The sequence below is a fragment of the Bubalus kerabau genome, chromosome 5 (genome assembly GCF_029407905.1).
Source record: "Bubalus kerabau isolate K-KA32 ecotype Philippines breed swamp buffalo chromosome 5, PCC_UOA_SB_1v2, whole genome shotgun sequence".
Taxonomy (NCBI): Eukaryota; Metazoa; Chordata; class Mammalia; order Artiodactyla; family Bovidae; genus Bubalus; species Bubalus kerabau.
The window spans coordinates 123,309,331-123,317,848 of NC_073628.1; positions in this window are offsets into that span (position 1 = coordinate 123,309,331).

An 8,518-nucleotide genomic window follows, 5' to 3' on the forward strand; every position below is an offset into this window, starting at 1 on the left:
ACCCTCATCCAACTTTGAGGTGTTTCAAGGAACCCTCCCATCTGGAATCTGTGCTGATTCTTTTCATATTGTATTTCCCCAAGGATGACTCACAGGAAATTGAGGTTTCAGAAATATGTGTTTTTCTATGGCGTTTCTCTACCTTCACTACAGAAGTTTTAAAGATAAGTGATTCTGTGGTTGTGTTTTTTCCCATTTAGTTTGAGGAAAGAAGATCACTACTTTTCAACTAATTTTTACAATTTTTTGAATCATAATAGCATTTATGCTGTTATGATAAGTGATGATTGGAGAAGGCATGGCATCCCACTCTAGTACTCTTGCCTGGAAAATCCCATGGACGGAGGAGCCTGGTAGGCTGCAGTCCATGAGGTAGTCAGACACGACTGAGCAACTTCACTTTCACTTTTCACTTTCATGCATTGGAGAAGGAAATGGCAACCCACTCCAGTGTTCTTGCCTGGAGAATCCCAGGGACGGGGGAGCCATCTATGGGGTCACACAGAGTCGGACACGACTGAAGTGACTTAGCATAGCATAGCATAAGTGATGATAATGATGATAAGCCTGTTGACTGTAGTACAAATACTCCAGTAAGTGAGGGTATGAAGAGAGTTAAAACACACACACACACACACACACACACACACAAAAACAAAAACAAAAAAACCCTCAATAATATGTAAAATTGCAATAAAAATAGTTAACCACTATGGATAACCACCATGTGTATTGAGCTATGCTACATATCATGAGGTGTGTGAAGATACAGGGCGTCACCCTTGCCTCAAACAGCAGAGTCTGTTGGAAGAGTCAGAGGTAGAGCAAGTATCTCCAGCAGGGCATGAAGGCAGTGTGATACAGACACAAAGTACAATGATCACACATTTACTGGCATATGATTCATTCCAGCTGGAGGACCCTTTGTGGAAGGTGGCATTTGAAATAGGTCTTGAGAGATTGTAGACTTTCTTTAAAAAGAAGAAATATACAGATGAAATTTGTAAAGTGAAAGGGGAGAGTGAAAAAAAACTGAATGTTAAAACTCAACATTCAAAAAGCTAAGATCATGGCATCTGATCCCATCACCTCATGGCAAATAGATGGGGAAACATGAAAATAGTGACAGACTTTATTTTGGGGGGCTCCAAAATCACTGCAGATGGTGACTGTAGCCATGAAATTAAAAGACGCTTGCTCCTTGGGAGAAAAGCTATAGCCAACCTAGACAGCATATTAAAAAGCAGAGACATTACTTTGCTGACAAAGGTCCTTCTAGTCAAAGCTATGGTTTTTCAAGTGGTCATGTACGGATGTGAGAGGTGGACCATAAAGAAAGCTGAGCACCAAAGAATTGTTTTTGAACTGTGGTGTTGGAGAAGACTCTTGCGAGTCGCTTGGACTGCAAAGAGATCAAAGCAGTCCATCCTAAAGGGAATCAGTCCTGAATATTCATTGGAAGGACTGATGCTGAAGCTGAAGCTCCAATACTTTGGCCACCTGATGGGGAAAACTGACTCATCTGAAAAGACCCTGATGCTGAGAAAGATTGAAGGCAGGAGAAGGGGACAACAGAGGTTGAGATGGTTGAATGGCATCACTGACTCGATGGACTTGAGTTTGAGTAAGCTTTGGGAGTTGGTGATAGGGAAGCCTAGCATGCTGGAGTCCATGGGGTCGCAAAGAATTGGACACAACTGAGTGACTGAACTGAATTTGTAAAGGTAGAGATGGCAGAGGAGGGTGTTGGGAAAAGCAGCCAGCTCAGAGGTCTGTCTTCCTTCTTTTTCCCTCCCTTCCACCCTCCTTCTCTCAGCTCCTCCTTCCTTCCTTCCATCCTCTTTCCTTCCAACAGATGTCCACCACCAAATGGGTGATACCCCAGAGTACAGGTTCACAAATCTCCCCCCAGTGTAGGGAATGATGCCTGATGCATGTGATACTCAATAAGTATTACTGAAAAAATTGGGTATATTGTGTTCAAATATGAACTCAGAGAGATGGACAATTTTAATTTATGGATTAAGGAAAAACTTTTGTGCTCTATCACTTATCATATGGAAGATAATTTTTAAAATGTATAAGTATCTATGTGAGCCACACATCAAATATTAATAGCTGCAGGCAAGATAAAAGATGAACAAAAATTAAAGAGTTAAATTAGTTTTCTGACTATCTCTCTTAATAGACTCTGAGACATCTAGACAGGGAAATTGAAAGTGAAGTTGCTCAGTCGTGTCCGACTCTTTGCAACCCTCTGGACACCAGGCTCCTCAGTCCATGGGATTTTCTAGGCAAGAGTACTGGAGTGGGTTGCCATTTCCTTCTCCAGGGATTCTTCCCGACCCAGGGATCGATTCATTTAATAGTTTTTTGTTTTTGATACCTATGATGTTTCAGCTGCTGTATTAAGTATTGTGGTACAAAAATGAAAAATATAGTCCCTACAAATGCTGTGCCTACAACTGATGATGGATAAAGAAAATACAAAGTGTATGCAGCTGATGATTTTTAGATAATATCTACTGCCAGTCACTATGATAGGCAGTGCAAATACATTATTTATTTGGTATACCTGCCCTCTCAGATCAGATCAGATCAGTCGCTCAGTCGTGTTCGACTCTTTGCGACCCCATGAATTGCAGCACGCCAGGCCTCCCTGTCCGTCACCAACTCCCGGAGTTTACTGAGACTCACGTCCATCGAGTCAGTGATGCCATCCAGCCATCTCATCCTCTGTCGTCCCCTTCTCCTCCTGCCCCCAATCCCTCCCAGCATCAGAGTCTTTTCCAATGAGTCAACACTTCGCATGAGGTGGCCAAAGTACTGGAGTTTCAGCTTTAGCATCATTCCTTCCAAAGAAATCCCAGGGCTGATCTCCTTCAGAATGGACTGGTTGGATCTCCTTGCAGTCCAAGGGACTCTCAAGAGTCTTCTCCAACACCACAGTTCAAAAGCATCAATTCTTCAGTGCTCAGCCTTCTTCACAGTCCAACTCTCACATCCATACATGACCACAGGAAAAACCATAGCCTTGACTAGACGGACCTTTGGGCAGACATTATCTCCATTTTACAGATAAGGATTTAAAGCTTAGATTGGCTAAGTAACTTGCCTGAGGCCACATAGCTGTTGTAAATCTTATCTGTTACAGCTGAGATTATAATGCTCAGACTCCAAAACCTCCTCTTACCTGTTAATTATACAATGTTAGGAGTTGGCAATACTTTTGATCTTTGAACAGTGTGGGGATTAATTCACACATAATTTATAGTCCATCCTTGATGACTGGGGCTCTTCCCCATCCATGGATTTAACCAAGCATGGATTGTGTATTACCATAACATTTACTACTGAAAAATATTCATGTATAAGTGAACCCGCATGGTTCAGACTCATGTTATCAAGGGTTAACTACAGTCACTTCCCAAATGGGTGCCTATGTTGAGTCTTAGGTTCTGAATTTTTAAAGAAGAGAAGTGGTGGGGAGAACATTTGAGGCCATAAAGAAAGTGGTTTATTAAGACTAGGCTACAGGGTGTATTATGAGAAAAGGTGTTGAACATGTGGTTCGAGAAACAGAAACGAGACAGTTTATAAGAAGCACTGGATACTTCAGCTCAAGCCGTGGCTCCCCCTGGCTGAACGTTAGAATCAACTGGGGAAAGTTTAAAACACATCAAAGCCTGGACACCTGTCCAGACAAGTTTAAATGAAGCCTCTAGAGGTAGGGTGTCAGGCATCTGTATTTTGTAAGGTTCTTCTGGAGATTCTAGCACAGTTTTGGGTGAAAAACCACAGAGCAGAAGCGATAGGAAGCATAGAGAGAATTTACACAGGGAAGTGTGGTACGTGGATTAGAATAGAGGCAGGGAAATGAGTTAGAAGGGGCTAATGATGACAACCTTAATATTATTAGGGGAAAAATGAAAGGAAGTGAGGGAAGATATGTGAGAATGATTAGGGAGGAAGCAGAACACACAGGTTTTGTTATCTGTCTGGATGCACAGGCTGGAGAAGATGGGGAATGACTTTTCCATTTCCAGCTTGGATGTTATAAAAGTTAATGCCATTTACTGATGCAAGTATGGGAGAAAGGGCAGGTTTGGGGAAAAGCTGGTGAAGCCAAAAGGCTGTGAATGAGGCTTGACAGAAGCCAGAGAAGCCATAGAAAAGAGAGGCAATGGTAAGACCAGAAAAGCCAAGAGGAGTAGGTTGTCAATAGCACAAAAACAGTACCAAATGCCTCTAGAATTGGGCTTCCCAGGTGGAGCTGGTGGTAAAGAAGACACCTGCTGATGCAGGAGATGCAAGTTTGATCCCTGAGTGGGAAAGATCCCCTGGAGTAGGAAGTGGCAACTCACTCCAGTATTCTTGCCTGGAAAATTCCATGGACAGAGGAGCCTGGCAGACTACAGTCATGGGACCACAAAGAGTTGGGCATGACTAAGTGACTGAGCACTGCCTCCAGCATCAGGAGCAATGTGGTTTTATTTAATTGCAAATAGAACATCAGAGTGATGTAGGTTCCTCTCCCTTTGTCTACTTCCTAAACAGATTCCTGCTTTGGATTTATGAAGCCAATGGGCGTAAGAGCAGAATTAGAAGAAGCCTGTGTCAGTTGTTCATTGTCCTCAGCTCCCGACTCACCCTTCTCTGCTCTGCTTTGTGAGGCTGAACTCTGCAAACCATGTTGGCTTTGCCAGCTGCATGCTATTAAACAGTGCCAAGGAGGGGAGCCAGCGAGAGTCCGCAAGGAGGAGGAACAAGCAACACTTTTTATTCCTCTGAGTGCAGTAGCCACGAACATCACTTCAGAATTGTTTCTTCACCATGTAGCAAGTTTATTACTTCCCCATGGCAGCAACTGAAACCAATTCATAGTTTTTATCACACTTGCAGAATCAGTGTCATTATGTCCTCCACCCCAAAACACCAGCAAGAACTGTCTGATGCCCCCTGTCCTGAGACCTGGGTCCCAGGTCCACAGAGCTCAGGTGTCCCAGCTCTAGCTGAGTGGCATTTCTTCTTCTAATGCCTGTATTTCAGCTCCACAGAAAGTATTAAACTTAGAAACTAAGTTTTCAGTTTTGATAATTCCAGCCTTTTCTCCTTGCTACCTCAGCCCTAAGGGTGGCATCTACTTTCTGCAGCTGGTGTCTTAGATATCTTAGTATTATACTGGTATTCTTCTCTTTATCTACTGAAGAAGTTTATAATTAGTTAATCATTCTTTATATTAACATTTCTTGGTTCAAATAGGTAGTGCTGTGTCTGACTCGGGACTGAGCCCTTACCCAGAAATTACTAGTTCCAGGGGTCATTTTAGGATACCGGATCCTCCAAACTATTTTGGGATTAGTTTGGTCATATTCTTGAGTTCCTTGCCAATGGGAAATGAGATGTTTTTAAAGTTATCATTGGAGTATAGTTGTTTTACAGCATTGCACTCCTTTCTGCTGTACAGCAACATGAATCAGCTATATGTATACTTATCCCCTCTTTTTTGAATTTCCTTCCTAGTTAGGTCACCGCAGAGCACTGAGTAGAGTTCACTGTGCTGTACAGTAGGTTCTTGTTAGGGAGAGATGAGATTCTAATAACCCATGGCAAGTAGTTTTATTACAGTTAATTGAATTACTATTTGCTGTAGACTGTGATGAAAAGAAAGTGAAAGTGAAGTCGCTCAGTTGTGTTCAACTCTTTGGGGCCCCATGGACTATAGCCCACCAGGCGCCTCCATCCATGGAATTTTCCAGGCAAGAGTACTGGAGTGAGTTGCCATTTCCTTCTCCAGGGGATCTTCCTGACCCAGGGGTAGAACCCGGGTCTCCCGCATTGCAGGCAGACGCTTTACTGTCTGAGCCACCAGGGAAGCCAGGGAAGACTGGGATGAAGTGTTTACTTAATCAAGGGTCTTAGGACTGTATGTGGCTTGTGGGAATAAGGATGCCTATAAAGACTGTGATATGGGATCCATTTTTATGAATGCATTCAAGTGCTTATAGTATAGAAATGACAAATACAAGTCTTTAAATTTTCAGCTCAAATCATAGCCAGAGAATCATGAATCCTCTATGCCAACCCTAAATGAGTCTCTCTCTTCTTTTTGGTAGGTACAGAAACAATATTTAAAAAAATTAAACTCAAAATATTGTGTGTGTTGCAGAATTGAATTCACAGCCTCACCTAGTATCTCACAATAAAGTTGGGGTCTTAATTAGGAAGAAGAGGGGCTAAGATATTTAAAATGAACACATCAAGTTAGACTCAGATGCAGCTGAGAATCTTAGACCCTAGTCACTGAGTCTCCCCTGTCTATAGGAGCTGATTGCCTGTCTCTGTCTGAAAACATTAGCCTTTCCTTGCTTGAAAACTTGCAAACATCTAACCAGGGGCTGTTGCTTTGCAAGTGGAGTTCATTTTGTTCACAATTAATCTCCACCATCTCTTGTTGCCACTAGACTTATAACCAGGGTCAGATCTCAGCATGTTCTGTTGGTCAAGTACAAAATCTGACCCGAGGGAAATAGTTTATACACTAAAACAGTTGTACGATTTTGCAAAAATATGTTGATAGAAACCTAGGGAGTATGTGCCAAAGTCAGTTCTAAGTGGGGAAGGTAGAACAAAGAAGAGAGGATGTAGAATAAAATCAGACCTAATTTATGGATGGGGTGAAATTTTACCTTAGTGTTTTTTTAACTTTAAAAATTGCTATACAATTTTTAAAGGTTACACTCTATAGTTATTAAACAAATTTAAGTATTGGCTGGATGCCCCTTGTGGTACAATACATCCCTGTAGCTTATCTTATTTGCTGCCCCCACTTCACCACCCCTATGTTGCCCGCCCCCCCATTGGTGGGCACTTGTTCTCTATAACTGTGAGTCTGCTGCTTTTTTGTTATAGTTCCTAGTTTGTTGTATCTTTTAGGGTCTACATATAAGTGATATCATACAGTGCTTGTCTTTCTCTGTTTGACTTATTTCACTTAAAATAATGCCCTCCAAGTCCATTCATGTTGCTAAAAATGGCAGATGTCCAGTCCTTTTTATAGCTGCAAATGGCATTATTGTGTTCTTTTTTATGGCTGAGTAATATTCCATTGGACAGAGGATGAGATGGCTGGATGGCATCACTGACTCGATGGACTTGAGTCTGAGTGAACTCCTGGAGTTGGTGATGGACAGGGAGGCCTGGCGTGCTGCGATTCATGGGGTTGCAAAGAGTCAGACATGACTGAGTGACTGAACTGAACTGAACTGAATATTCCATTGTATATAAGTACTACATCTTCCTTACCCATTCCTCTGTGGATGGACATTTAGGTTGCTTCTATGTCCTGCCCATGGTAAATAATGTTGCGGTGAACATTGGTGCACACGTATCTTTTTGAATTACGGTTTTCTTCATTTATATATATGCCTAGGGGTGGGATTTCTGGGTCATATGGTAACTTTATTTTTAGTTTTTGGAGGAATCTCCATACTGTTCACCATAGTGGCTGTACCAATTTACATTCCCACCAACTGTGTAGGAGGGTTTCCTTTTCTCCACACCCTGTTCAGCAATTTATGGTTGATAGAATTTTTGATGATGGCCATTCTGATGAGTATGAGATGATACTTCATTGTAGTTTTGATTTGTGTTTCTCTAATAATTAGTAATGTTAAGAATTTTTTCATGGACTTTTTGCCATCTGAATGTCTTCTTTTTTTTTTTTTTTTGATGACTGAGTGACTAACACACACACACACACACACGCTTCTTATCCACGGTACCACCAGAGAAGTCCCTATGATGTCTTCTTTAGAGCATTATCTATTTATATCTTCTGCCCATTTTTTGATGAGCTGCTTGTTTTTTTTGTTTGTTTATTTGTTTTTTAAATTTTATTTTATTTTTAAACTTTACATAACTGTATTAGTTTTGCCAAATATCAAAATGAATCCGCCACAGGTATACATGTGTTCCCCATCCTGAGCTGCTTGTTTTTTGTTTTTTGTTTGTTTGTTTTTTTTTTGATACTGAGCTGCATGAGCTGTTTGTATATTTTGGAGATTAACCCCTTGTCAGTTGCTTCTGCAGTTTTAAAAGATTCCAGATTTAATGTGTTAAGCCATTGAGCTAGAATTGATTCAAGCAGTTTCCTTGGTGTGTTGAGGTAGAGATGGCAAAACTTTCATGGCAAGATGTAGCAAAAGGAATTTAAAGGCTTTTTGTTGTTCAGTCACTCAGTCGTGTCTGACTCTTTGCGACCCCATGGACAGCAACATGTCAGGCTTCCTTGTCCTTCACTAGAACTTGCTCAAACTCATGTCCATTGAGTTGGTGATAACATCCAACCATCTTATCCTCTGTTGTCCCCTTCTCCTCCTGCTTTCAATCTTTCCCAGCATCATGGTCTTTTCTAATGAGCTGGCTCTTCCCATCAAGTGGCCAAAGTATTGGAGCTTCAGCTTCAGCATCAGTCCTTCCAATGAATATTCAGGACTTATTTCCTTTAGGATGGACT